Source organism: Panulirus ornatus, chromosome 58, assembly GCF_036320965.1.
Source record: "Panulirus ornatus isolate Po-2019 chromosome 58, ASM3632096v1, whole genome shotgun sequence".
In the NCBI taxonomy this organism is placed as follows: domain Eukaryota; kingdom Metazoa; phylum Arthropoda; class Malacostraca; order Decapoda; family Palinuridae; genus Panulirus; species Panulirus ornatus.
The window spans coordinates 17,547,219-17,572,016 of record NC_092281.1 but is presented as its reverse complement, the minus strand read 5'-3'; the positions used below and the strand labels follow the sequence as shown (position 1 = coordinate 17,572,016).

Below are 24,798 nucleotides of genomic sequence, written 5' to 3'. Positions count from 1 at the left end.
TGGTTGGCAAAGAACTTCTGCTGTCCATGTCAGAAATGGAGGGAACAAGAGAAAAAGGGAAACCAAGAGGGAGTTGGAAGGATGAAATGAAAGAAGTTTTGAAGGTTTGGGGCATGAAGGTGAAGATTTATAGAGGTTTTCAGAAAAGAATGTTGGGGTGAAGAGTGGTGAGAGTAAGTGAGCTTGGGAAAGAGACTTGTGTGAGGAAGTACCAGGAGAGACTGGGTGCAGAATGGAAAAAGGTGAGAGCAAAAGGACGTAAGGGGAGTGGGGGAAGAATGGGATGTATTTAGGGAAGCAGTGATGGATTGCGCAAAAGATGCTTGTGGCATGAGAAATGTGGGAGGTGGGCATATTAGAAAGGGTAGTGAGTTGTGGGATGAAGAAGTAAGATTATTAGTGACAGAGAAGAGAGAGGCATTTGGATGATTCTTGCAGGGAAATAGTGCAAATGACTGGGAGATGTATAAAAGAAAGAGGCAGGAGGTCAAGAGAAAGGTGCAAGAGGTGAAAAAGAGAGCAAATGAGAGTTGGGGTGAGAGAGTCATTAAATTTTAGGGAGAGGGTGAAGGCATGTACAGAGCATCAGATTGGGGAGAAGCAGTGTGGTTTCAGAAGTGGTAGAGGATGTGTGGATCAGGTGTTTGCTTTGAAGAATGTATGTGAGAAATACTTTGAAAAACAAATGGATCTGGAGAAGGCATATGATAGAGATGCTCTGTGGAAGGTATTAAGAGTATATGGTGTGGGAGGTAAGTTGCTAGAAGCGGTGAAAAGTGTTTATTGAGGGTGTACGGCATGTGTACAAGTAGGAAGAGAGGAAAGTGATTGGTTCCCAGTGAATGTCGGTTTGCAGCAGGGGTGCGTGATGTCTCCATGGTTGTTTAATTTGTTTATGGATGGGGTTGTTAGGGAGGTAAATGGTAGAGTTTTGGAGAGAGGGGCAAGTATGCAGTCTGTTGTGGATGAGAGGGCTTGGGAAGTGAGTCACTTCACTGATGATACTGCGCTGGTGGCTGATTTGGGTGAGAAACTACAGAAGCTGGTAACTGAGTTTGGTAAAGTGTGTGAAAGAAGAAAGCTGAGAGTAAATGTGAATAAGAGCAAGGTTATTAGGTACAGTAGGCTTGAGGGACAAGTCAGCTGGGAGGTAAGTTTGAATGGAGAAAAACTGGAGGAAGTGAAGTGTTTTAGATATCTGGGAGTGGATTTACAGCGGATGGAACCATGGAAGCGGAAGTGAATCACAGGGTGGGGGAGGGGGCGAAGGTTCTGGGAGCGTTGAAGAATGTGTGGAAGGCGAGAACATTATCTCGGAAAGCAAAAATGGGTATGTTTGATGGAATAGTGGTTCCAACAATATTATATGGTTGCGAGGTGTGGGCTATAGATAGGGTTATGCAGAGGAGGGAAGAGGGTGTATTGAAATATTTGGTCACATGGAGAGAATGAGTGAGGAAAGATTGGCAGAGGATATATGTTTCAGAGGTGGAGGGAACGAGAAGTGGGAGACCAAATTGGAGGTGGAAGGATGGAGTGAAAAAGATTTTGAGTGATCAGGGCCTGAACATGGAGGAGGTGAAAGGCATGCAAAGAATAGAATGAATTGGAATGATGTGGTATACCGGGGTCGACGTGCTGTCATTGGATTGAACCAGGGCATGTGAAGTGTCTAGGGTAAACCATGGAAAGTTTTGTGGTGCCTAGATGTGGAAAGGGAGCTGTGGTTTCTGTGCATTACAAATGACAGCTAGAGACTGAGTGTGAACAAATGTAGCCTTTGTTGTCTTTTCCTACTGCTACTTCGTGTGTGTGTGTGTGTGTGTGTGTGTGTGTGTGTGTGGGGGGGGGGGGACTGTTGCCATTTCATGTGTGGCGGGGTGGTGACAGGAATGGCTGAGGGCAGCAAGTATGAATATGTACATGTGTATATATGTATTTGCCTGTGTATGTATTGTATGTATACATTGAAATGTGTAGTTATGTATATGTGCGTATATGTATGTACATTTGTATGTGGGTGGGTTGGGCCATTCATTCGTCTGTTTCCTTGCGCTGCCTTGCTAATGCGGGAGACAGTGATAAAGTATAAATAAATAATACATATTTTTTTTTTTTTTTTTATACTTTGTCGCTGTCTCCCGCGTTTGCGAGGTAGCGCAAGGAAACAGACGAAAGAAATGGCCCAACCCCCCCCGCCATACACATGTATATACATACATCCACACACGCAAATATACATACCTACACAGCTTTCCATAGTTTACCCCAGACGCTTCACATGCCTTGATTCAATCCACTGACAGCACGTCAACCCCAGTATACCACATCGCTCCAATTCACTCTATTCCTTGCCCTCCTTTCACCCTCCTGCATGTTCAGGCCCCGATCACACAAAATCTTTTTCACTCCATCTTTCCACCTCGAATTTGGTCTCCCTCTTCTCCTTGCTCCCTCCACCTCCAACACATATATCCTCTTGGTCAATCTTTCCTCACTCATCCTCTCCATGTGCCCAAACCACTTCAAAACACCCTCTTCTGCTCTCTCAACCACGCTCTTTTTATTTCCACACATCTCTCTTACCCTTACGTTACTCACTCAATCAAACCACCTCACACCACACATTGTCCTCAAACATCTCATTTCCAGCACATCCATCCTCCTGCGCACAACTCTATCCATAGCCCACGCCTCGCAACCATACAACATTGTTGGAACCACTATTCCTTCAAACGTACCCATTTTTGCTTTCCGAGATAATATTCTCGACTTCCACACATTCTTCAAGGCCCCCAGAATTTTCGCCCCCTCCCCCACCCTATGATCCACTTCCGCTTCCATGGTTCCATCCGCTGCCAGATCCACTCCCAGATATCTAAAACACTTCACTTCCTCCAGTTTTTCTCCATTCAAACTCACCTCCCAATTGACTTGACCCTCAACCCTACTGTACCTAATAACCTTGCTCTTATTCACATTTACTCTTAACTTTCTTCTTCCACACACTTTACCAAACTCAGTCACCAGCTTCTGCAGTTTCTCACATGAATCAGCCACCAGCGCTGTATCATCAGCGAACAACAACTGACTCACTTCCCAAGCTCTCTCATCCCCAACAGACTTCATACTTGCCCCTCTTTCCAAAACTCTTGCATTTACCTCCCTAACAACCCCATCCATAAACAAATTAAACAACCATGGAGACATCACACACCCCTGCCGCAAACCTACATTCACTGAGAACCAATCACTTTCCTCTCTTCCTACACGTACACATGCCTTACATCCTCGATAAAAACTTTTCACTGCTTCTAACAACTTTCCTCCCACACCATATATTCTTAATACCTTCCACAGAGCATCTCTATCAACTCTATCATATGCCTTCTCCAGATCCATAAATGCTACATACAAATCCATTTGCTTTTCTAAGTATTTCTCACATACATTCTTCAAAGCAAACACCTGATCCACACATCCTCTGCCACTTCTGAAACCACACTGCTCTTCCCCAATCTGATGCTCTGTACATGCCTTCACCCTCTCAATCAATACCCTCCCATATAATTTACCAAGAATACTCAACAAACTTATACCTCTGTAATTTGAGCACTCACTCTTATCCCCTTTGCCTTTGTACAATGGCACTATGCACGCATTCCGCCAATCCTCAGGCACCTCACCATGAGTCATACATACATTAAATAACCTTACCAACCAGTCAACAATACAGTCACCCCCTTTTTTAATAAATTCCACTGCAATACCATCCAAACCTGCTGCCTTGCCGGCTTTCATCTTCCGCAAAGCTTTCACTACCTCTTCTCTGTTTACCAAATCATTTTCCCTAACCCTCTCACTTTGCACACCACCTCGACCAAAACACCCTATATCTGCCACTCTATCATCAAACACATTCAACAAACCTTCAAAATACTCACTCCATCTCCTTCTCACATCACCACTACTTGTTATCACCTCCCCATTTGCGCCCTTCACTGAAGTTCCCATTTGCTCCCTTGTCTTACGCACTTTATTTACCTCCTTCTAGAACATCTTTTTATTCTCCCTAAAATTTAATGATACTCTCTCACCCCAACTCTCATTTGCCCTTTTTTTCACCTCTTGCACCTTTCTCTTGACCTCCTGTCTCTTTCTTTTATACATCTCCCACTCAGTTGCATTTTTTCCCTGCAAAAATCATCCAAATGCCTCTCTCTTCTCTTTCACTAATACTCTTACTTCTTCATCCCATCACTCACTACCCTTTCTAATCAACCCACCTCCCACTCTTCTCATGCCACAAGCATCTTTTGCGCAATCCATCACTGATTCCCTAAATACATCCCATTCCTCCCCCACTCCCCTTGCTTCCATTGTTCTCACCTTTTTCCATTCTGTACTCAGTCTCTCCTGGTACTTCCTCACACAGGTCTCCTTCTCAAGCTCACTTACTCTCACCACCCTCTTCACCCCAACATTCACTCTTCTTTTCTGAAAACCCATACAAATCTTCACCTTAGCCTCCACAAGATAATGATCAGACATCCCTCCAGTTGCACCTCTCAGCACATTAACATCCAAAAGTCTCTCTTGCACGCCTGTCAATTAACACGTAATCCAATAACGCTCTCTGGCCATCTCTCCTACTTACATAAGTATACTTATGTATATCTCGCTTTTTAAACCAGGTATTCCCAATCATCAGTCCTTTTTCAGCACATAAATCTACAAGCTCTTCACCATTTCCATTTACAACACTGAACACCCCATGTATACCAATTATTCCATCAACTGCCACATACATATATATATATATATATATATATATATATATATATATATATATATATATATATATATATATATGTATGTGGCAGTTGAGGGAATAATTGGTATACATGGGGTGTTCAGTGTTGTAAATGTTGTATATATATATATATATATATATATATATATATATATATATATATATATATATATATATATATATATATATATTTATATATATATATATATATATATATATATATATATATATATATATATATATATATATATGAGTTGGTTTGATCGAGTGAGTAACGTAAGGGTAAGAGAGATGTGTGGAAATAAAAAGAGCGTGGTTGAGAGAGCAGAAGAGGGTGTTTTGAAGTGGTTTGGGCACATGGAGAGGATGAGTGAGGAAAGATTGACCAAGAGGATATATGTGTCGGAGGTGGAGGGAACAAGGAGAAGAGGGAGACCAAATTGGAGGTGGAAAGATGGAGTGAAAAAGATTTTGTGTGATCGGGGCCTGAACATGCAGGAGGGTGAAAGGAGGGCAAGGAATAGAGTGAATTGGAGCGATGTGGTATACCGGGGTTGACGTGCTGTCAGTGGATTGAATCAAGGCATGTGAAGCGTCTGGGGTAAGCCATGGAAAGCTGTGTAGGTATGTATATTTGCGTGTGTGGACGTATGTATATACATGTGTATGGGGGGGTTGGGCCATTTCTTTCGTCTGTTTCCTTGCGCTACCTCGCAAACGCGGGAGACAGCGACAAAGTATAATAAATATATATATATCCCTGGGGAGAGAGGAGAAAGAATACTGACCATGTATTCCGTGTGTCGTATAAGGTGACTAAGAGGGAAGGGAACGGGAGGCTGGAAATCCTCCCCTCTCATTTTTAATTTTCCAAAAGAAGGAATAGAGAAGGGAACTAAATGGGGATTTCCCTCAAAGGCTCGGTCCTTTGCTCTTAACGCTACCTCACTAACACGGGAAATGGCGAATAGTATATATATATATATATATATATATATATATATATATATATATATATATATATATATATATATATATGTAATTATATATATCTATTATTTATTTATTATACTTTGTTGCTGTCTCCCGCGTTTGCAAGGTAGCGCAAGGAAACAGACGAAAGAATGGCCCAACTCACCCACATACACATGTATGTACATACACGTCCACACACGCACTTATACATACCTATACATCTCATCGTATACATATATATACACACACAGACATATACATGTACATGATTCATACTGTCTGCCCTTATTCATTCCCATCACCACCCTGCCACACATGAAATAACAACCCCCCTTCCCGCGCGAGGTAGCGCTAGGAAAAGACAACAAAGGCCACATTCGTTCACACTCAGTCTCTAGCTGTCATGTATAATGCACCGAAACCACAGCTCCCTTTCCACATCCAGGCCCCACACAACTTTCCATGGTTTACCTCAGATGCTTCACATGCCCTGGTTCAATCCATTGACAGCAGGTCAACCCCGGTATACCACATCATTCCAATTCACTCTATTCCTTGCACGCCTTTCACCCTCCTACATGTTCAGGCCCCGATCACTCAAAATCTTTTTCACTCCATCTTTCCACCTCCAATTTGGTCTCCCACTTCTCCTCGTTCCCTCCACCTCTGACACATATATCCTCTTGGTCAATCTTTCCTCACTCATTCTCTCCATGTTACCATATCATTTCAAAACACCCTCTTCTGCTCTCTCAACAACACTCTTTTCATTACCACACATCTATCACTCGATCACACCACCTCACACCACATATTGTCCTCAGACATCTCATTTCCAGCACATTCACCCTCCTCCGCACAGCTCTATCTATACCCACACCTCGCAACCATATATCATTGTTGAAACCACTATTCCTTCAAACATACCCATTTTTGCTCCACGAGATAATGTTCTCAGGCTTCCACACATTCTTCAACACTCCCAGAACTTTTGCCCCCTCCCCCACCCTATGATTCACTTCTGCTTCCATGGTTCCATCCACTGCCAAATCCACTCCCAGATATCTAAAACACTTCACTTCCTCCAGTTTTTCTCCATTCAAACTTACCTCCCAATTGACTTGTCCCTCAAGCCTACTGTACCTAATAACCTTGCTCTTATTCACATTTACTCTCAGCTTTCTTCTTTCACACACTTTACCAAACTCAGTCACCAGCTTCGGCAGTTTCTCAAATGAATCAACCACCAGCGCTGTATCATCAGCGAACAACAACTGACTCATTTCCCAAGCTCTCTCATCCACAACAGACTGCATACTTGCCCCTTTTTCCAAAACTCTTGCATTCACCTCCCTAACAACCCCATCCATAAACAAATTGAACAACCATGGAGACATCACGCACTCATATTCCTATGAGTCCACGGGAAATGAAACACAATAAGTTCCCAAGTGCACTTTCGTGTAATAATCACATCATCAGGGGAGACACAAGAGAGAAATATAAGTCAGTTGATATACATCAAAGAGATAAAGCTAGGACGCCATTTGGTAAACCTGCGATTGTCCAAGACAATCGCATGTTTACCAGAAGGCATATGATAGAGTTGATAGAGATGCTCTGTGGAAGGTATTAAGAATATATGGTGTGGGAGGAAAGTTGTTAGAAGCAGTGAAAAGTTTTTATCGAGGATGTAAGGCATGTGTACGTGTAGGAAGAGAGGAAAGTGATTGGTTCTCAGTGAATGTAGGTTTGCGGCAGGGGTGTGTGATGTCTCCATGGTTGTTTAATTTGTTTATGGATGGGGTTGTTAGGGAGGTGAATGCAAGAGTTTTGGAAAGAGGGGCAAGTATGAAGTCTGTTGTGGATGAGAGAGCTTGGGAAGTGAGTCAGTTGTTGTTCGCTGATGATACACCACTGGTGGCTGATTCATGTGAGAAACTGCAGAAGCTGGTGACTGAGTTTGGTAAAGTGTGTGAAAGAAGAAAGTTAAGAGTAAATGTGAATAAGAGCAAGGTTATTAGGTACAGTAGGGTTAAGGGTCAAGTCAATTGGGAGGTAAGTTTGAATGGAGAAAAACTGGAAGAAGTAAAGTGTTTTAGATATCTGGGAGTGGATCTGGCAGCGGATGGAACCATGGAAGTGGAGGTGGATCATAGGGTGGGGGAGGGGGCGAAAATCCTGGGAGCCTTGAAGAATGTGTGGAAGTCGAGAACATTATCTCGGAAAGCAAAACTGGGTATGTTTGAAGGAATAGCGGTTCCAACAATTTTGTATGGTTGTGAGGCGTGGGCTATGGATAGAGTTGTGCGCAGGAGGGTGGATGTGCTGGAAATGAGATGTTTGAGGACAATGTGTGGTGTGAGGTGGTTTGATCGAGTAAGTAACATAAGGGTAAGAGAGATGTGTGGAAATAAAAAGAGCGTGGTTGAGAGAGCAGAAGAGGGTGTTTTGAAATGGTTTGGGCACATGGAGAGAATGAGTGAGGAAAGATTGACCAAGAGGATATATGTGTCGAAGGTGGAGGGAACGAGGAGAAGTGGGAGACCAAATTGGAGGTGTAAAGATGGAGTGAAAAAGATTTTGTGTGATCGGGGCCTGAACATGCAGGAGGGTGAAAGGAGGGCAAGGAATAGAGTGAATTGGATTGATGTGGTATACCAGGGTTGACGTGCTGTCAGTGGACTGAATTAGGGCATGTGAAGCGTCTGGGGTAAACCATGGAAAGCTGTGTAGGTATGTATATTTGCGTGTGTGGATGTATGTATATACATGTGTATGGGAGTGGGTTGGGCCATTTCTTTCGTCTGTTTCCTTGCGCTACCTCGCAAACGCGGGAGACAGTGCAAAAAAAAAATATATATATATATATATATATATATATATATATATATATATATATATATATATATATATGGGAGCTGTGGTTTCGGTGCATTATTACATGACAGCTAGAGACTGAGTTTGAACGAATGGGGCCTTTGTTGTCTTTCCTAGCGCTACCTCACACACATGAGGGGGGGAGGGGGTTGTTATTCCATGTGTGGCGAGGTGGCGATGGGAACAAATAAAGGCAGACAGTATAAATTATGTACATGTGTATATATGTATATGTCTGTGTGTGTATATATGTGTACATTGAGATGTATAGGTATGTATATTTGCGTGTGTGGACGTGTATGTATATACATGTGTATGTGGGTGGGTTGGGCCATTCTTTCGTCTGTTTCCTTGCGCTACCTCGCTAACGTGGGAGACAGCGACAAAGTGAAATAAATAATGTATTCATATAATTACTGAAAATTAAAAGAAGTGCCAAATTCTGACAGTTAATACTTATACAGTGGTCATTATTCCAGGTTGGCTTGGTGTGTGAATGTAGGTGATGAAATGTCAACATCATCCTGATCTCAAGTGTGCGGTGACTAAGCAGGGTGAGGCTGTCTGGCCAGTTATTGGTTGTGATGCAAGTGTTGCCTCAGCCCCTGGTGGGCCCCACTGGCCAGCCAACCCCACTGGGCATCCTGCCAAGCCGTTGCCGCTGTTGTTGCTGCTGTCGGCCAGGGCTGGGCTAGGCCAGGTCGTGGGCCAAGTGATCTTGGGGGCCCATCAGTGCTGCCACCACAGAGGGTGCGAGAAAGAGTGGCAGATGCGGCCTGGCCGGCCCCAGGTCACCAGCACCAAGCTGCTGCTGCTAGAGACTTATGACCCGGTCACCTAACCCTCTCCAGTGTCCTTTCCAGTACACTGTCAGACTACCACCCTCTGTGTTGCCTACACTGTTGGATTTCAGTTACACCCTCCTTACCCATTGTGTTGATGATGTAAGACAGGACCATGAGTGTTCCCATGGAGCTGCCAGGGCTGCCACTAATGGTGTGCCATTCCAGGCCCCAGCTTTGATGGATAGCCAGTGGACAGGTGTTAGCACAGTGGTGTGAAATGTGACTGTGTGAACCCTCCAGCAAGGCCATAATGACCAGGAGTCACCAGCTGCAGTGTCTGTCCAGGTTGTGTCACATACTAACAATGATACGTCTACATGAAACATTACTCACATTATCTAAGTGAACCTGTTCATACATTGACAAAATCATGTAAATAGTTTTTCTTTATTATTGTGTATAGCATGCTTGAATATTTACAGACTGTCGTACAGCCTCTCTAAAAACCCCTCTGTAGCAAGACAGCAGCCTGTGTATTGGTCCAATGGACTGTTGGCAAGCTTTTCTTAAATATCTGCCATCATTGTGACATTTAAGGATGCAATACATTTTGGCCTGTGTGCAATATATCCTCATTCTCATCTAGATTCCCAAATTCTCTTAGGTTAGAATGGTAGCTTGTCATCTCTTGATCATTGTTCTGTGGCTCCTCAAAATGTAATTTCTATAAGTTTAATACCATGTAGTGTTAAGCCATGTTCTACAGAGGGAGTGGTGTACATGCGTCAGTGAAGCAATCTGTTTCCAGGACAAATAATCCTCGTGTAATTCAGTCCCTCTGACAATACCATTACATGTTAAAGATGATCCCGTTGCTAATGGACGTTTTCTTCTTGATGGTAATTTTCATACATGCAACTGTTTTGTCATGTGAGACTGTAGGATTCATATTTATCAATTCTGCCATATTAAGTGTTATATAAAAGATAACTATTAATAATAAGTCGTGTTTAAAAACAAATTTTATGCCTTTTTCCAAACCAAAGTGTCCTAGTCATATTTCTCGCGTGGAAACAAGGCATCGGGGCCCAGCCAGTAGCATGGGCCTGTCAGAGCCCCAACGCCATCCCCTCTCCCTCCCCAAGAAAACTGGGCCTTGTTCGCTAAGTGCTAGGATCCATCAACCATCACTTCTCAGTTTCCCATGTTTTCAGTGTTGACACAAAAACCGTAAAGGAAATAACGGTTTACCATCCTGTAAACACTCTCACTCATTTTTCACTTTTAAACTTTCCTGGTTGGTGTAAATTTTGAACATGCAAGTAGCCCTAAACTTTTTTCTCTTGTAGTTCTTAATACCCATGAGAAATATGTGAATGTGCATTGAAAGTGATAATTATGCTATGTTGATATTTATCATTATAGACATGAATAAAATCTGAATTTGGATATACTTTTGATTGTGAGATAGATGTTGATTGCTTCAATCTGGTATAAATATGTTATTTTCTTGTGGAATAGGATCTAAGTTTTCCCTTGTTACCTTGTTCATTACATCCATTAGGAAGTGTCAAATGTTGTATATCACAAGTATAACCTCCACATTGTTTTTACAATTTGAAGCTGATGTTCTGTTGTCAGTCCAAAGCATTAGCGCCTTCATGCCAAGCTTTTCAAGGCCAAGCCGTTCCAGGCTGCTGCAAGGAAGTGGCTGGTGCTGTAGGCTCAGTGAACCATAGAATTGCAATAACAATTTAAAGATACAACATGACAACATTTGATGGGGAGGCCAAATTTGTGTGTATGTAATTAATATATATATATATATATATATATATATATATATATATATATATATATATATATGTATATATATATATATATATATTATTTATATACACACACTCACACAGACAGACAAACACACACACACACACACACTCATGCACGTCGGTGCAGAGCCCCCAGCAGCCACCAGCATGACCCCTGCACCCCTGGACAATGTGGCCTTGAGCCCTTGCTACAGGTCAGTCATTGAGAGGCAAATCCCAGTCTGCTTCCTCATGCAGTGTACAGGAAACCTGTTTATCCCTTGTGTAAACTTCAGTAAGAGATAATAAGACATTAATTATTATGAACTCTACTCAAGTGTAATCAGTAACCAATCCTGAGCCATAATCATGACCTGTATCAGTGTGTGTTACAAACTACAAGCCTTTGTGCTACTGTTTTATACTTCTCAGCATCTCTGCCTTTGTGGTGTACTGTAATATACTTAGTTATATAGCCATGTTCATTCTTTTTGTTTAACTGTTCTAATTCAAAGAATAATTATTATGACTGGACGTTTGCATTGTTTCGACATTGAGATTCTAAATAAATTCTAAGAATCTTTCATGATATTTTTTTTACCATGTAATGTAATATGCTGTACACAATTTTTCATTATATTGAATAACACAGCAAAAACAGGTTCAAAATGATATTCTAAAAATCAGTGGAAGGGAAAAAAAAATCATTATTCTTGTTTTGAAGCCTGTGCAGTTACTTGATATATGCCAAGAGCAAAGATTTAGAGGCTAATCAAAACTTGCAGTTCTTAAATATTTAGCAAATATTAAAGGCAGAGTAGAATGTCTCATACCCACTGCTAAATAATGCTCATGAACCTGGTGCTGTTGGCTATATGTCCAGGAGAAAGCTACAAAGAAGCATTCATTTCTAAAACCTGGTAACCAAATGTGCTGATTTCCATGACAGAGAGAGTACATAGGTGTAGTTCTCATGCTATGCATTGTATTGATGTGAACAAAAGAAAAAGTTTTTGTGTCTTATTCTTTTGGAAACCATGAATTAAAATCATGTCAACTCCTGGTCTGTCACAGATGATCATTACAAATTGGCAAGGAATGATACTGACATCTGTGCTTCTCATGCAATAATTTTCATCATATAATAAGCTATACACACTGTTTTTCACTAAACTGGCAATAAAACAGCACAAACAGTTTCCAAGAGACATTCTAGAAAACAGTGTAAGAGAAAAAATATGTAAAAAATGTTAATCTGATAGTCTGTACAGCAACTTAAAACCTGACAAGCAAAAATTCATAATAGGAATGTGCCACATTTAAAAACTAGGTAAGTATGGTAATAAAAGAAGTAATCATCAAAATAGACCACAATACTTTCCAAATATTTGGGAAATACTGGAGGTGGAGCAGTCTCATATCCACTAGCATTTAATGCTGTGATGCTCATAAACCTAATTGTGCACAAAAGGAGCAAATAATGCTGGAATGTGCAGCTTTTAAAAATACAGAAGTATGGCAATCAAAGATGTAACTGCCAAACTGAATGCACCTGCACTCCAAATACTTGAGAAATATTAATGGCAGACGAGAATGTCCCATATCCACAAATATAATGTTGTGATACTTGTAAACCTAGTTGTGTGAGCTATATGCACACAGAGGATGGGTAAATAACGCAGAATAATACTACCTACAATCAATAACTTTTAATACGTGGCACTCAAATGTGCTGATTTCCATGATGGAAAGGGTATATAAGCTTTGGCCTAAATTATATAAAGCATTGCAGCAATCAGAGAACAAGAGAAAAAAATATATTTGTGTGTGCCTTTTCATTCAGCAACCATGAATTTACAAAATCATGTTGGGCTCCTGGCTGGTCTTTCATGATCACGTTATTAAATCACAAATATTCCTCATTAGAAGCAGGAGCAGTCTGGTTTCTTTGCGATCAAGGAAAACATTCTTTGGTACACATCACTAACAATTCAATCTATGATAGGCAACATCAACTTGGCAACAAGCAACATAGACATTTATACTTTTCATGCAATAATCTTCAAACTTATTACACTAACTTTAGACTACATACTACCCTCTTTGGGATAAATTAAACTACTTACATTACCGTGCCTCATTCAGTAGCAGGGAAATGTTGGACTCCTTTGGAGGGAGAAGTTCCTTGAGACTACCCCTTTTCATTTACTGATTAATGATACAACCTTGATGAAGGTGATTTTCCACTTGTGCAGGTAAAGTCCAGTAATATTCCTTAACCTGATACATATGAAATTATCTAATGCAATCAAACACCAAAAACAAGCAAGGTGTTGGTATTTTTGATGCACGCAAGTCCTTGATAGACTCTAATGCTCAAATATAAATTTGAATAACAAAGAACGATATTTCAAAATCAGGTGCTCTTCAGCATGATGAACTTCAAAGAGCAAATATTTCAAAAATTAATGAAATTGCAACACAAAGTGAAAATAAAACTGATAGATGAACAAGTTGTTACAAATGAATAAAGTAAAATCAAACAAGAATCTTAGAAAAAAGAATGAAGAAAAACTATTTTGGCAGATAAATCTTTTTTTTATTTTGCTTTGTCGCTGTCTCCCGCGTTTGCGAGGTAGCGTAAGGAAACAGACGAAAGAAAATGGCCCAACCCACCCCCATACACATGTATATACATACATGTCCACACACGCAAATATACATACCCATACATCTCAATGTACACATATATATACACACACAGACATATACATATATACACATGCACACAATTCACACTGTCTGCCCTTATTCATTCCCATTGCCACCTCGCCACACATGGAATAACATCCCCCTCCCCCCTCATGTGTGCGAGGTAGCGCTAGGAAAAGACAACAAAGGCCCCATTCGTTCACACTCAGTCTCTAGCCGTCATGCAATAATGCCCGAAAAACCAGCTCCCTTTCCACATCCAGGCCCCACAGACTTTCCATGGTTTACCCCAGACGCTTCACATGCCCTGATTCAATCCATTTACAGCACGTCGACCCCGGTATACCACATCGATCCAGGCCCCGATCACTCAAGATCTTTTTCACTCCATCTTTCCACCTCCAATTTGGTCTCCCACTTCTCCTTGTTCCCTTCACCTCCGACACATATATCCTCTTGGTCAATCTTTCCTCACTCATTCTCTCCAAGTGCCCAAACCATTTCAAAACACCCTCTTCTGCTCTCTCAACCACGCTCTTCTTGTTTCCACACATCTCTCTTACCCTTACATTACTTACTCGATCAAACCACCTCACACCACATATTGTCCTCAAACATCTCATTTCCAGCACATCCACCCTTCTGTGCACTACTCTATCCATAGCCCATGCCTCGCAACCATACAACATTGTTGGAACCACTATTCCTTCAAACATACCCATTTTTGCTTTCCGAGATAATGTTCTCGACTTCCACACATTCTTCAAGGCTCCCAGGATTTTCGCCCCCTCCCCCACCTTATGATTCACTTCCGCTTCCATGGTTCCATCCGCTGCCAAATCCACTCCCAGATATCTAAAACACTTTACTTCCTCCAGTTTTTCTCCATTCAAACTTACCGCCCAATTGACTTGACCCTCAACCCAACTGTAACTAATAACCTTGTTCTTATTCACATTTACTCTTAACTTTCTTCTTTCACACCCTTTACCAAACTCAGTCACCAGCTTCTGCAGTTTCTCACATGAATCAGCCACCAGCGCTGTATCATCAGCGAACAACAACTGACTCACTTCCCAAACTCTCTCATCCCCAACAGACTGCATACTTGCCCCTCTTTCCAAAACTCTTGCATTCACCTCCCTAACAACCCCATCCATAAACAAATCAAACAACCATGGAGACATCACACACCCCTGCCGCAAACCTACATTCACTGAGAACCAATCACTTTCCTCTCTTCCTACACGTACATATGCCTTACATCCTCGATAAAAACTTTTCACTGCTTCTAACAACTTGCCTCCCACACCATATATTCTTAGTACCTTCCACAGAGCATCTCTATCAACTCTACCATATGCCTTCTCCAGATCCATAAATGCTACATACAAATCCATTTGCTTTTCTATGTATTTCTCACATACATTCTTCAAAGCAAACACCTGATCCACACATCCTCTACCACCTCTGAAACCACACTGCTCTTCCCCAATCTGATGCTCTGTACATGCCTTCACCCTCTCAATCAATACCCTCCCATATAATTTACCAGGAATACTCAACAAACTTATACCTCTGTAATTTGAGCACTCATTCTTATCCCCTTTGCCTTTATACAAAGGCACTATGCAAGCATTCCACCAATCCTCAGGCACCTCACCATGAATCATACATACATTAAATAACCTTGCCAACCAGTCAACAATACAGTCACCCCCTTTTTTAATAAATTCCACTGCAATACCATCCAAACCTGCTGCCTTGCTGGCTTTCATCTTCCGCAAAGCTTTTACTACCTCTTCTCTGTTTACCAAATCATTTTCCCTAACCCTCTCACTTTGTATACATAAAGAAATATGTGGGTGAAAAGTGAAGATTTGCCACAAAAACATGTTAGATTATCTGAAAGAGGGCCAGGTTCGTAAGAGGTGGAGAGAATACTTTAAAAAACTAAAAGGGGATAGAGATACGAGAGATGGAGCACATGAAGCGGTTAGGAGAAACCACGAAAAGGTCTTTGGGGCCTGGTTGTGAATAGCACCCCCTGGTTGCTTTTGGTGAATTATACATGACAGCTAGAGAGTGAATGTGAGCAAATGAGGCTATTTCTTCAACTGATCCTGGGTGCTGCTACCTTACTAACACAGGAAACTACAGAAATTGGTGAATGAGTGTGGTAAAGTGTGCGAAAGGAGAATGTGAATAAGAGCAAGGTTATTTGTTAGGTTCAGTAGGTTTGACGGACTAGTTAATTGGGAGGGTAAGTCTGAACTGAGAAAAACTGGAGGAAGTGAGGTGTTTTAGATATCTGGGAGTGGACTTAGCAGCGAATAGAACAATGGAAGCAGAAGTGAGTCAAGGGTAGGGGAGGGGGCGAAGGTCTTGGAAGCGATAAAGAACATGTGAAAAGAGAGAGTGTTTATCTCGGAGAGCACAAATGGGTATGATTGAAGGAATAGTAGTTCCAACAATATTATATGGCTGCAAGGCATGGGCTATAGATATGGTTGTACGGAGGACTGTGGATGTGTTGGAAATTAAATGTTTAAGGACAATATGTGGTGTTAAGTGGCTTGATCAAGTGAGTATTGAAAGGTGTAAGAGAGATGTGTGGCAATAAAAAAAGTGTAGTTGAGAGAGCAGAAGAGGGTGTGTTGAAATGGTTTGGACATACAGAGAGAATGAGTGAGGGAAGATTGACAAAGAGGATATATGTGTCAGAGGTGCAGGGAACAAGAACTGGGAGACCAAATTGGAGGTGGAAGGATGGAGTGAAAATGATTTTGAGCGATCAGGACCTGAATATATAGGAATGTGAAAGGCATGCAAGGAATAGAGTGAAGTGGAAGGACGTGGTATACCTGGGTCAACGGGCAGTCAATGGATTGAACCAGGGCACGTGAAACGTCTGGGGTAAACTATGGAAAGGTCTGTAGGGCCTGAATGTGGATAGGGAGCTGTGATATCGTTGCATTACACATGACAGCTAGAGACTGAGTGTGAACAAATGTGGCCTACCTCGCTGAAGCAGGGGGTAGTGATGCTGTTACCTGTGGGGCAGGGTAGCACAAAAAATGGATGAAGGCAAGCAAGTATGAATATGTACATGTGTATATATGTATATGTTTCTGTATGTGCATGTATACGTACGTATATGTGCATGTATGGGTGTTTATGTACATATATGTGTATATGAGTGGATGAGCCATTCTCCGTCTCTTTCCTGGCACTATGTAACTTATGCGGGAAACAGCGATTAAGTAAAAAAATATTTTTTTTATTAAAATTAAATGCCGTCTCCTGCATTAGCAAAGTAGCGCAAGGATACAGACGAAAAGAATAGCCCAACCCACCCACATACACATGTATATACATAAATGCCAACACGAGCACATATACATACCTACACATTTCAACGTATAAATACAATCATTTTCCATACATACACAGACATATACACACATGTACATATTCATACTTGCTGCCTTCATCCATTTCCGTTGCCACCCCGCCACACATGAAACAGCATCCCTCCCTCCCGCATGCATGTGCAAGGTAGCGCTAAGAAAAGGCAAATAGGCCACATTTGTTCACACTCAGTCTCTAACTGTCATGTGTAATGCACTGAAACCATAGCTCCCTTTCCATATCCAGGCCCCACAAAACTTTCCATGGTTTACCCTGAGACACTTCACATGCCCTGGTTCAATCCACTGACAGCACGTCAACCCTGGTATACCACATCGTTCCAATTCACTCTATTCCGTGCACGCCTTTCACCCTCCTGTATGTTCAGGCCCTGATCGCTCAAAATATTTTTCACTCCATCCTTCCATCTCCAATTTGGTCTCCTGCTTCTCCTCATTCCCTCTACCTCAGACACATATATCCTATTTGTCAATCTTTCCTCAATAATTCTTCCCATGTGACCAAACCATTTCAACACACCCTCTTCTGCTCTCTTACCCACACTCACTTTATTACCACACATCTATTTTATCCTTTCATTACTTACTCGATCAAACCACCTCACACCACATATTGTCCTCAAACATTTCATTTCCAACACATCCATCCTCCACACAACCCTATCTATAGCCCATGCCTCACAACCATATAACATTGCTGGAACCACTATTCCTCCAAACATACCAATTTTTGGTCTCATTGACAACGTTCTTAAGTTCCACACATTCTTCAACGCTCCCAGAACCCTTGCCCCCTCCCCCACCCTGTGACTCACTTCCGCTTCCATGGTTCCATCTGCTGCTAAATCTACTCCCAGATATCTAAAACACTTCCAATTAACTAGTCCCTCAACCCTACAAGAGGTCACAGTGGTGTGTGTGATCTAGTTTATGCATAAAAGCATGAGGAAAATGAAACATGATAAGTTCCCAAGGCACTTTCATGCAATGATGTCATCATCAGGGAACATACATGAATCAGATAGTTGTAGTTTGAATGGAGAAAACCTGGAGGAGAAGTGATTTAGATATCTTACATATCTGTGAGTGGATTTAGCAGCGGATGCAACCATGGAAGCGGAAGTGAATCACAGGGTGGGGGAGGGGACGATATTTCTGGGAACGTTAAAGAATGTGTGGAAGGTGAGAACGTTACCTCGGAGAGCAAAAATAGTGGTTCCAACAATGTTATATTGTTGTGAGGATTTTGCTATAGACAAGGTTGTGTGGAGAAGGATGGTTGTGTTGGAAATGAAATGTTTGAGGACAATATGTGGTGTGAGATGGTTTGATCGAGTAAGTAATGAAAGGGTAAGGGTTATGTGAGGTAATAAAAAGAGTGTGGTTGAAAGAGCAGAAGAGGGTGTGTTGAAATGATTTGGTCACAAGGTGAGAATGAGTAAGGAAAGATTGACAAAGAGGATATATGTGTCAGAGGTGGAGGGAACGATGAGAAGCAGGAGACTAAATTGGAGGTGGAAGGATGGAGTGAAACAGATTTTGAGCAATTGGGGCCTGAACATACAGGAGGGTGAGAGGAGTGCAAGGAATAGAGTGCATTGGAATGATGTGGTATACCCGGGTTGACGCGCTGCCAATGAGTTGAACTAGGGCTTGGGAAGTGAGTCAATTGTTGTTTGCTGATGATACAGCGCTGGTGGTTGATTCGGGTGAGAAACTGCAGAATCTGGTGATTGAGTTTGGTAAAGTGTGTGAAAGAAGAAAGCTGAGAGTAAATGTGATCAAGAGCAAGGTTATTAGGTACAGTAGGCTTGAGGGACAAGTCAATTGGGAGGTAAGTTTGAATGGAGAAAAACGAGGAAGTGAAGTGTTTTAGATATCTGGGAGCAGATTTGGCAGCAGATGGAACCATGGAAGCGGGAGTGAGTCACAGGGTGAGGGAGGGGGCAAAAGTTCTGGGAGCGTTGAAAAATGTGTGGAAGGCAAGAACTTTATCTCAGAAAGCAAATATGGGTATGTTTGAAGGAATAGTGGTTCCAACAATGTTATATGGTTGCGAGGCATGGGCTATAGATAGAGTTGTGCAGAGAAGGGTGAATGTGTTGGAAATGAGATGTTTGAGGACAATAGGTGGTGTGAGGGGCTTTGATCAAGTAAGTAATGAAAGGGTAAGAGAGATGTGTGGTAATAAAAAGAGTGTGGTTGAGAGAGCAGAAGAGGGTGTTTTGAAATGGTTTGGTCATATGGAGAGAATGAGTGAGTAAAGATTGACAAAGAGGATATATGTGTCACAGGTAGAGGGAATGAGAAGTGGGATGCCAAATTGGAGGTGGAAAGATGGATTGAAAAACATTTTGAGTGATCGGGGCCTGAACATGCAGGAGGGTGAAAGGCGTGCAAGGAATAGAGTGAATTAGAACAATGTGGTATACCAGGGTCGACGCGCTGTCAGTGGATTGAACCAGAGCATGTGAAGCATCTGGGGTAAACCATGGAAAGTTTTGTGGAGCCTGGATGTGGAAGAGGAGCTGTGGTTTCGGTGCATTATACATGACAGCTAGAGACTGAGTGTGAATGAAGCGGGGGGCTGGAAACCCTCCCCTCCTTGTATTTTAACTTTCTAAAAGGGGAAACAGAAGAAGGAGTCACGCGGGAAGTGCTCATCCTCCTCGAAGGCTCAGACTGATGTGTCTAAATGTGTGTAGATGTAACCAAGATGAGAAAAAAGGAGAGATAGGTAGTATGTTTGAGGAAAGGAACCTGGATGTTTTGGCTCTGAGTGAAACGAAGCTCAAGGGTAAAGGAGAAGAGTGGTTTGGGAATATGTCTTGGGAGTAATGTCAGGGGTTAGTGAGAGGACAAGAGCAAGGGAAGGAGTAGCACTTCTCCTGAAACAGGAGTGGTGGGAGTATGTGATATTGTGTAAGAAAGTAAACTCTAGATTGATATCGGTAAAACTGAAAGTGGATGGAGAGAGATAGGTAATAATTGGTGCATATGCACCTGGGCATGAGAGGAAAGATCATGAGAGGCAAGTGTTTTGGGAGCAGCTGAGTGAGTGTGTTTGTAGTTTTGATGCACGAGACCGGGTTATAGTGATGGGTGATTTGAATGCGAAGGTGAGTAATGTGGCAGTCGAGGGAATAATTGGAGTGCATGGGGTGTTCAGTGTTGTAAATGGAAATGTTGAAGAGCTTGTAGATTTATGTTCTGAAAAAGGACTGGTGATTGGGAATACCTGGTTTAAAAAGAAATATACATAAGTATACGTATGTAAGTAGGAGAGATGGCCAGAGAGTGTTATTGGATTACATGTTAATTGATAGGTGCACGAAAGAGAGACTTTTGGATGTTAATGTGCTGAGAGGTGCAACTGGAGGGATGTCTGATCATCATCTTGTGGAGGCGAAGGTGAAGATTTGTAGAGGTTTTCAGAAAAGAAGAGAGAATGTTGGGGTGAAAAGGGTGGTGAGAGTAAGTGAGCTTGGGAAGGAGACTTGTGTGAGGAAGTACCAAGAGAGACTGAGTACAGAATGGAAAAAGGTGAGAGCAAAGGACATAAGGAGAGTGGGGAAGAATGGGATGTAATTAGGGAAGCAGTGATGGCTTGCGCAAAAGATGCTTGTAGCATGAGAAGCATGGGAGTTGGGCAGATTAGAAAGGGTAGTGAGTGGTAGGATGAAGAAGTAAGATATATATATATATATATATATATATATATATATATATATATATATATATATATATATATATATATATATATATATATTTCTTTCAAACTATTCGCCATTTCCCGCGTTAGCGAGGTAGCGTTAAGAACAGAGGACTGGGCCTTTGAGGGAATATCCTCACCTGGCCCCCTTCTCTGTTCCTTCTTTTGGAAAATCAAAAAAAAAGAGAGGGGAGGATTTGCAGCCCCCCGCTCCCTCCCCTTTTAGTCGCCTTCTACGACACGCAGGGAATACGTGGGAAGTATTCTTTCTCCCCTATCCCCAGGGATATATATATATATATACACAAAAGAAATGGCCCAACCCACCCCCCCTACACATGTATATACATACACGTCCACACACGCAAATATACATACCCATACATCTCAATGTACACATATATATACACACACAGACACATACATATATACACATGCACACAATTCACACTGTCTGCCTTTATTCATTTATATATATATATATATATATATATATATATATATATATATATATATATATATATATATATTTTTTTAAACTATTCGCCATTTCCCGCATTAGCGAGGTAGCGCTAAGAACAGAGGACTGGGCCTTTTTTGGAATATCCTCACCTGGCCCCCCTCTGTTCCTATATATATATATATATATATATATATATATATATATATATATATATATATATATATATATATTTATTTATTTTTTATCTATTATTTATTTTGCTTTGTCGCTGTCTCCCGCGTTTGCGAGGTAGTGCAAGGAAACAGACGTATAGGTATGTATATTGCGTGTGTGGACGTGTATGTATATACATGTGTATGTGGGTGGGTTGGGCCATTCTTTTGTCTGTTTCCTTGCGCTACCTCGCTAACGCGGGAGACAGCGACAAAGCAAAATAAAAAATAAATAAATAAATATATATATATATATATATATATATATATATATATATATATATATATATATATATATATTTTTTTTTCCAAACTATTTGTCATTTCCCGCGTTAGCGAAGTAGCGTTAAGAACAGAGGACTGGGCCTTTGAGGGAATATAAACATAAATATAAATATATATAAACACCCATACATACACATATACATACACAGATACATACATATACACACATTCATACTTGCTTGCCTTCATCCATTCCTGGAGCTACCCTGCCCTACAGGAAACACTATAAACTGGGTAGAGGTAGGGCGCTTCATAGTTGCGGTGGAAATTCTCCTTATTCTCCACACCCCATCCCTGCACTCCTACACTCTCTGGCTCAATTCATCCCTTGCAAGTTTTGGTATATTTCCTCTCATAACAAAATAAAAAAAATGATAATAGAAAATATGCATGATGTATCAATGCTTCCTATTATGGCTCCTGGAATATGCAACAGCTCAGCTCTGCACTGAACCAGGAAGGGGGTTGTGAAGGATGAAGATGGGGTAAATGAAGATTGAATAGGGGAGGGGATGGTGATGCTTTCCTGTTGTCCCATAGCAGTAACATAATATTCATAATTCACAATATTCTTTCTGATTTGTTACACTACCATCGTTCAATACTATGAAGGATCTCTCCAACCCTGATTCATAAACCCCCTTACCTTCCATCCCTCATCATTCTTTCACTGCAGTGCTACAGCTGTTGGCAGTGGTGTACATGTCCGCTTGCTTCTTCAGATTCACTTGTCTGTGATTCGCAGGGTTCATGGACAGCAGTTGACTATCCAGACCCACTACTTTACCACCCTGTTGTTCAAAAGCAGTCAGTCATTCCTTTTTCAATGAATTCACATTCATCTGCAATTAAAATATATAAAATACAAGTTGTATCTGTACAATTCTAAGCACTCGCACAATGGACTTTGCAAATCTTCTGTCAACCAGAATATAAAAAACAAAGATGCACATCTACAGGCAATGTACTTTTCCTTAACATGTCACTGATTTTGAGGAATCCTATATATACCATGAAAAATGTATTTGCAATTAGTTGTATGCAAAGAAACATTAATTTTGACATACTCAAAGCCATGATATACTGAAACAAAGTGTTATGCCTAAACATAATAGAATGAATGCATTATTTCACTTTAAAGCTTCTTTGAGAAACAATTGTACCATGCAGGCCTTCATTCAAGTGTACTTATATTCTCAAAATGCATGCAAAATGATAATGCTTGGTGAAATGGCATTTTATTGATGTTTGTTGAGGGTGTCATTTTGAACTCAGTAAGTGATAAACATATGAAAGGCTTAAGGTAAGACAAAAGTAAAATCAACAATCAATAATAATAATAATAATAATAATAATAATAATATAATGGCAGCGAATGCAACCACGAAAGTGCAAGTGAGTCACTGGGTGGGAAAGGGGGCGAAGGTTCTCGGAGCAATGAAGAATGTGAGGAAGGAGTGAACGTTATCCCAGAGATTAAAAATGGGTATGTTTGAAGGATTACTATGGTTCCAGCAATATAATATGGTTGCGAGGCATGAGCTATAGATAGGGTGGTACTGAGGAGGATGGATGTGTTGCAAATGAAATGTGTGGTGTGAGGTGGTTTGATCAAGTAAGGAATGAATAGGTAAGAGAGATGTGTGGTAATAAAAAGAGTGTGGTTGAAAGAGCAGAAGTGGATGTGCTGAAATGGTTTGGACATAAGGAAAGAATGATCGAGGAAAGGTTAACTAAGGGGATAAATGTGTCAGAGGTGGAGGAAACAGTGGGAGACCAAACTGGAGGTGGAAGGATGGGGTGAAAAAATTTTGAGTGATCGGGGCCTGAACATACATGAGGGCGAGAGGTGTGCAAGGAATAGAGTGAACTGGAATGATGTGGTATACCAGGGTCGACATGCTGTTAATGGACTGAACCAGGGAATGTGAAACGTCTGGTGTAAACCATGGAAAGGTCTGTGGGGCCTGGACATGGATAGGGAGCTGTGGTTTCGGTGCATTACATATGACAGTTAGAGACTGAGTGTGAGCAAATGTGACCTTTTTTGTCTTTCCTGGCACTACCTCGCTGAAGGAGGGATAGCGATGCTGTTTCCTGTGGGGCATGGTAGCGTCAGGAATGGAAGAAGGCAAGCAAGTATGAATATATACATGTGTATATATGTATATGTCTGTGTATGTGTTTGTATATGTATGTATAGGTGTATATGTTGATATGTATATAAATATATACGTATATTGGAAAGGATCACAATTATGCACGTGATCTAGATATTCCTCTGAGTCCACAGGGAAAATGAAACACGATAAGTTCCCAAGTCCACTTTCGTGTAATAATCACATCATCAGGGGAGACACAAGAGAGGATGCCATTTGGTAAACATGTTTACCAAATGGCGTCCTAGCTTCGTCTCTTCGATGTATATCAACTGACTTATATTTCTCTCGTGTCTCCCCTGATGATGTGATTATTACACGAAAGTGCACGTGGGAACTTATCATGTGTCATTTTCCCCGTGGACTCATAAGACTATATGTATATGTGCCTGCATGTGTGTAAAGTATTCTTTCTCCCCTATCCCAATGGATAAAAGATTTTTTTTTTTTTTTTTTGCCGCTGTCTCCCGCGTTTGCGAGGTAGCGCAAGGAAACAGACGAAAGAAATGGCCCAACCCACCCCCATACACATGTATATACATACGTCCACACACGCAAAT

General features: G+C 41.3%; 1 protein-coding gene and 1 long non-coding RNA gene across 5 annotated transcripts in view; one reads left to right on the top strand and one right to left on the bottom strand.

Annotated features, from left to right (window-relative positions):
- The window catches only part of LOC139766591 (serine/threonine-protein phosphatase 2B catalytic subunit 2-like), a 401,759-nt gene extending 389,911 nt beyond the window's left edge, over positions 1-11,848 (top strand). For 3 of the 4 annotated variants that reach the window (XM_071695445.1, XM_071695446.1, XM_071695443.1), the window contains one exon: positions 9,148-11,848. The gene's annotated coding sequence lies outside the window, so the exon portion shown is untranslated. Of the gene's footprint in view, positions 1-9,132 lie in introns of all 4 variants that reach the window. The other variant, XM_071695444.1, reaches the window with a different exon arrangement.
- LOC139766592 (uncharacterized) overlaps positions 1-24,798 on the bottom strand; it is a 51,959-nt gene that overhangs the window by 10,230 nt on the left and 16,931 nt on the right. Inside the window, exon 2 of the long non-coding RNA XR_011716928.1 lies at positions 22,726-22,921. This is a non-coding gene — a long non-coding RNA (uncharacterized lncRNA). The remainder of the gene's footprint in view (positions 1-22,725; positions 22,922-24,798) is intronic.